This window comes from Cibotium barometz, chromosome 55 (assembly GCF_041138505.1).
Source record: "Cibotium barometz isolate CiBa-2024 chromosome 55, ASM4113850v1, whole genome shotgun sequence".
Lineage (NCBI taxonomy): Eukaryota > Viridiplantae > Streptophyta > Polypodiopsida > Cyatheales > Cibotiaceae > Cibotium > Cibotium barometz.
The window spans coordinates 23,780,150-23,786,924 of record NC_141100.1 but is presented as its reverse complement, the minus strand read 5'-3'; positions in this window follow the sequence as shown (position 1 = coordinate 23,786,924).

Sequence of the window (6,775 nt, the reverse complement as noted above, 5' to 3'; positions counted from 1 at the left end):
AATTGAAAATGAAAGATATCAATTTTTCATGTCACATCTTTCCCCCCCCCAGCAGATCCTCCATGCTTGTCTTGGGGGTGTGCTGGCCATGGTGCTCGAGGGTAGAATATCTTTAGCCGGTACTCATTGGCACGTCTCGGAACCTCCTGGCCACTTGCATCCTCTAGAAGATAGGTGTTATTTTTGAACTTTTGCTTTATCCTGAAGGGGCCTTCCCAGCGTCGAAGAAGCTTCTTATCTAGCCGTTTCTCCACACGGCCATCATACCGCATGACTAAGCTTCCTTGCTTGAGTTCTGGCTTCTTCTTCTTCTTCGTGAGAGTGTCGTGCCTTGCATTGTGCCGTTGTTGTGTAGCCTCCAAATTTTGAAGTACTTGAAGTCGCCTCTCATCCAAGATCTCCAGTTGTGCTAGGCATTGGGCATGTGTTTCTTCTTCATTATTCAAGCGTGCAAAAGATGTGCAAAGACTTGTGATTTCCAATTCTATTGGCAAAATAGCCTCCATTTCATAAACTAACTGAAAAGGTGTGAAACCAAGAGAGAGTTTGTAAGTTATCCTATAGGCCCATAGGACCTCTGGCAAATGCACATCCCACTTCCTCTTCATAGTGTCCACTAGCTTAGACAAAGATCCACAAAGCAGTCCATTAGTTTTTTCTACTAAACCATTACATTGGGGATAATAGGGAGTTGACATAGCATGCTTTATTTTTAATTTCTGCACCAAAGCTTCAATCAAGTCATTCTTGAAAGACCTCCCCCCATCCGTAAGGATTTCTAATGGACACCCAAATCGAGCACATATGTATTCCCTGAGAAAGGACGCCACTGCCACTGCATTATTATTGACCATTGCCTTTGCTTCTTCTCACCTTATTGCATAATCTGTGGCCACCAATATGTAATACTTCCCATGTGAGGAACGAGGAAGTGGACCCACAAAATCTAATCCCCACCTATCAAATGGACCATATGTCGGGATAGGGTTTAAGGGTCCAGGAACCAATTGCTTATGCCCATATGCCTGGCATACTTCACAGCTTCTGCACCACTCATAAACATCTTTGCTGAGTCGAGGCCAATAATACCCTGTGTTAAGGATCCTCCGAGTTGTGCTAGCTGAGGCAAAGTGACCTGAACATTCATGACATAATTCCATAATCCTTTTAGATTCTTCGAGGCTCACTATCCTTCTAAGGATCTTATCCTTACCTTACTTGTAAAGAATAGCCCCTAGAGTTGTGTAAGGTTGAGCTTTCCTGGTAAGCATTTGCTTTTGTTGAGGATTCAATCCACGAGGAAAGTATCCTATATCTAAATAGTGTTGAACATCTTGGAGCTCAGGACAACCTATATCCATTAATGCAAGAGTAGCTACTTTGAAAGAAGCCAAAGTTTTAGTAGCCAATTCATCAGCCTTTTGGTATCTAGAGTATCCATCACACACTGAATACAACTCATGACCTGCAACTTGATCCAAAATCTCATCCTAAAAGGGTAGAGGATAATAATCCCTCTTTGTGCATGCATTTATTTAGGGGACGAAAGTCCACACACACACGCCATTTTCCACCCTTTTTGGGAGTGACTACAACTGGGGAAATCCACTCTGAATTCTCTACTGGAAAAATAAATCCAGCTTCAAGCAAATTAGTTACCTCCTTCTTAAACACCTCCGCTTGCACTACTCCCAAATTCCTTAGCCGCTGTACCACTGGCTTACTTTGGGGCTTGAGATCAATCTTGTGCTCTACTAGGGTAACTTGGCACACTTGTGAGTAGCTGTTTGCAAAAAGGTTAGGAAATCCATCCAACATTTTTAAGTAATTCTCCCTTTCAGTACCTGCTATGGACTCATCAAGAAGAAGTTCATTTTATTGGTGAAGACTAGTGAGGTCCACATCTCCTTTCTTGCACATGGTTGAAGAAGCTTCCCCTTCCAAGGCTCCATTGTCTTCAACATCCCCTCGATCCCTTCCCAGGGAAAGACCAAATGCAACTCCCTCTATCTCTCCTTTTGAGATGGAATCCTCGAAGCTACCACTTGTCTCTTCTTCATCGGATGACTCTGACTCTGAACTTTCGAAAGTTGAAGGTTCACCTCTTACCACTTTCTTGCGACGACTCTTGATGTTGAAGTGGACCTTCTTATTCTCACCTTGCAGAATAAGATCACCTGTCTCCCACTTTTGAATTGCCTTCACTTGGTGAAGCCATGGCCTACCCAATATCAATGGGTAAGCCCTAGCATCAGGCTTTGTAGGAATGACCTGAAAAGTTGTAGGCACAGAAATACCACATAAATCCACTACCAAATTCCTGACAAATCCTAAGGTTCTCACCCTAGTATTATTAGCAAGTTTGATGCGATAGGGAGAGTTCGTAGAAGACAACTTTAAATCAGCATCTTTCATTGTTTTCTCACTCATGACATTGATTGACGCACCTCCATCAATGTATGCATTAGAAATTGTTTACCCCTCAATGATGACATCAATCAAAGGCACATCATCTCCTACATCAATATCCACCTTTTGAGCCATAGGAGTCCCATTATCCCGCTTCTTCTTTTTCTTAGATTTCCTTGTGCTAGCCAGCTTACCCCATTACTTTCTGAGCTTGGGAGAGAGTGCCAAAAGCTGTCCAAATGTGATTTGTGCCGTTTTCTCCCTAAGATCTGTTAAGAGGTCATAACTAAGAGATCCTTGTCCAAGAGGAAAGTTAAATTGTCTAATTTTTCTCCTAGATGACTTCTTCTTCTTCTTATTTTTCTCCTCTTCTTCAGATTTATCTTCTTGTTCTTCCTCTTCCTGGCTTCTAGTTTTACGATCCCTTTTTACCGTTAATGGCATCAATGTTTCCTCTTCTTCTGAGCATATTTCCTCTAAAAGTACTAAACTTTTATCCTCTCTTTTTCTCAATCTTGGACACTCAGTGCGATAGTGTCCCTTCTCTTGACATTCATAGCATGTGACACTACTTCTATCCCTAGGTCTATCCTCAACTGGTGGAACCCTAGGTGGCCTTGCATTGACTAAGTGTAACTTCAAATCAGCAAATTGTGCCATAAGTTGTGCAATGTTATGATCCAAGGATGGAGCTTGTACCTGAGATGTTGAGGCTATCTCTACTCGTGGTGGGGTTGGCACACTCGGAGAAGATTGGAATGTGGACTCAATATGAAGAGTGGCCTCCTTCAAAGCAATACGAAGAGCCTCTTTAAAATTAGTGGGATCTTTGCTAAGAACTTTTCCATGGAAGCGGGAATCCAAAGCCCTAATAAACTTGCTCATCTTAAGGTGCTCCATTGCTAAAGAACTCTTTGAATCTTCCATAGAAGGTGAAGAAGAAGAAGAAGCAACAACATGTAAAGCAGCTTGTTGATATTTGATGAACAAGGCTTCATACCTCACTGAAAAGGCAGAAACTGACTCTCCTTCCTTTTGAAAAATCTAATCCAATTGCAATAGTAAAGCATTTGGTGACTCCACTGTCCCAAATCTCTCCTTCATTACTTTGGTCAACCTTTCCCAATCATTCTTGGACTCCTCTGCTCTGGCAAAGCCTCATGCTAAGCTAAGGCCACACCCTCCAAGAAATCTGGAAGTATTTCTGCTCTCTCTTTCATAGACCGACCCGTCAAGCGGCATGCTCGATTAAACTCTCGGAGATAACTCCCGAGGTCTTCTCCTTCTGATCCTTGGAACACCGGAATGTTGAACATCTTGCACCACAAGATGAGTAGTAGCAGTAAGGGAAATTTACTTATTTCAAAATAACTTTTCTTTAATCATGCGGGATCTTGAGGTTAAAATAGAATAATTCTAAGTAAAACCTGCCCGCCGTCTCCACCAAAAGATGTGACACAAAGTTGGGGTTTGGACTTCGGTCACTTCTTAGAATCAAAACACACTTGTATGAAACCTCACAGCCTCCTCACCTCCCTTTCTCTCCCTAGGTTAAGATAAAGATATAAACATCAAAGGTGAGATCATAATTCATGGAAGGAAAGATGAAAGGCTCTGGAGAAGCAAGAATTTGTGCCAGTTGTCAGGTAAAAATTTGAAAGGTGTTTTTGGTCAGTGTATATATGGTGCGTGTGGTGTGTGAATAAAATTTGCCTTGAATGCCCTGGCAAGTGTACAAGCCGAGTGGTTTGGTTGTGAGCTGGTTTATGCACGTGTTTAGTTTTCCGGAGCAAATACTGGGATCTAGAAGTTTTTATTGCAATAGTGTGGTGTGCAGATAGTTGCTAAAAGCAGGGCACCGACTGGCAATTGTCGGGTTTGGTATGATGATGTAGCGGGCAAAGGCCGGGGGCAGCTCTGGTATTGGAAGGTTATGGACGCGGTGATATGATCCGAAGTACAAGGAAGAGGAGGGGTTTTTTAGTATTGAGTGTGGCTATCATTTTGGAGCCTTAAAAAAATAAGTAAAAATATATTGACTAGGTGGCCACCTTGTAAAGGGGCCACTTGGAAGTTTAGGTGGTCGCCAGCTTGAAGCTCTAGAAGGTGGCGGAGGCGTGAAGGGGGGATGATGGTTGCTTCGAGGAAAAAACGAAAAAAAGGAGGAGAGAGGATCGCCTAGCGGAAGGGCTGGAGCAGGCCACCTTGTGGTGTTGACAGGCGCAGCAGCTACGGAAGACAAAAGAGGGAGCCGCCTAGATGGTTGATGCAGCTGCTGGCGTCGACTCCAGACGGCTGACAGGCTGGAGTGCGTGTGTTAACAGAGCAGATGGTGACTGACGGCCGGCTGGCTGCAGTACGGGGTCGTGTAGGCGGTGGCTGGTGAGAACGGAGAGAAGAGCAGAGCCGCCTCTGGCATAGAGAAGAAGAGTATGCGTTGGTCAGCCACAGTTGGCGAAGGTGAAAGCTGTATCAGAGCAAGGTGGGCGTGGAGAGCAATCTAGTAGAGAGTCGGAAGGGCTAGTGAAGAGCGTGGTCGCCTCATGGGAGATGCAGGCGCCTTGGTTATAGAGGGGCTACGGAGCGTATGCAGCCACAAGAAGAGAGAGCTGCAAGAAGTGAGTAGGGGCGTGTGCAGTGAAAGAGACAGGCGAGGAGGTGTGAAGAATCGAGAGGCCGCCTCGTTGAGAAAGGAGATTGCCCTCGTGATTCAGCGATGAAGAGGTGGTGCCTTAGGGGTCTGTCTGCAGAGATAGATGTTAGTGGGAGCAGTTGCAAGCCGCCTTGTGTGTTGGTGATAGAGGGGCTGGTGACTGTATAGAAGAGGCTGCAGGCCTCTAGGTGATCATGATAGTATGGGCTGATGATTGAAGCAGCAAGAGAGGGCTGCTGTTAGGAAGGGATTGAGTGATGTGGCTTTGGCTAGATGCAGATGGTGATGCTGCGTTGAGCAGTGGTTCGTGGTGCTGAAGAGATTGTGCAAGGCTCTGGTGGTTGGTGAAGCTGCTGGTCACGACATACAGAGAGTGGGAGCTGCTGAGTTGAAGGTTAGCTGGTGTGGGCACCTTCTGGTGAGAGTAGCTGGTCTTGTGTGGGCGATGATTGCAGGCAGTGCATGGATGCTGACCGGAGAGGGAGCCTTGGATTTTTGTGTGTGTTGGATGTAGAAGAGGTGCTGATGTGTGGGCTGGCGACAGTGGAGCTCACCTACGACAATTGGCAGGTAGCAGCTGGGGACAGAGAGTAGCCGGGCTACAGAGAAAGAGAAGAAGGGTTGCTGGTGTGGGCGCCCTCTGGAGATTACAGAGATCGGGAGATAGAGGCTTGGTTGTTAGACACAAGGGTGTATTCCCTTGGCAGTAAATCCTGACCAAAATCCTGGTCTTTGGTGTATTTGCTGTGTTTATACAGTGTGTATGGTGTTGTGTGTTTTGCTGAATAATCATCTGTTCATTGTGGTTCTGAGCTGTCTTACAGTGTGGGTGGGTGGTGAACAAAGAGAGAGTGTTCCAGCCGGTGGCTGGTGGTGCCCCGTTCGTGGTACTGTTTCCAAGCTTGCGAGGTGGAAGAGCTGTAGAGGCAGGTTTTTCTTTCTTTTTTTCACCTCACACTAGTCTGGCAGCTCCTGTCAAGAGGGCGATTCTTTGTTGAAAGAAAATCTTTCGACTCAGGATTATGTGAATGGAAACATACGAGAAATATTGGTAAGGTTCATCCGTTCGAATTGGGCGATTTGGACGGAACATATTACGGCAAAAGAATATAGCAATTACTTACAAGAGAATAAGACACATGGGATTGGCCTTTTGATAAGAGATTAAGAGGAATTAATCATTATTAAGAAGAAAGAATGGCCAAAAGTCTATAAAAACAGAGATACATAGAGAATTACAGTTTTAAATCCATAAAGACTGTGCAAAAGAGGATTACATGGATGTGTAGATCTTGAAGAGAACTTTGTGCCCATATAAAAACTTTCAAAAACGGACAACCGAGCGAAAAGTTATGAGCGTAAAACTACCAAAATTCGCCTAAAAGTTAGCAACTTTGGGAGAAATTCTGATCATCAATGAAGTAAAGGATTAATAAATTAGCTACATCAGTGGAAAGAGTATACAAAGAGCTTCCTAGCCATATGATCAATTTTAGAAATCAATACCCAAGTGATGACGTTGAAATTTGGGTATTAGACCACAAAAACTGCACTTCTCTCTCTTTGCATGAAACCTCAATTTTCACATAGCCTCTTGCCTTTCATCTCCTTCATGATTCAAGCTAGAGGGTAAGGGTTAACATTGCTCAGCGGACAATCATAAAGATTTACCTATGGTCCTCAAAGTCTTTCCACATGCTCATTACCGCTAAA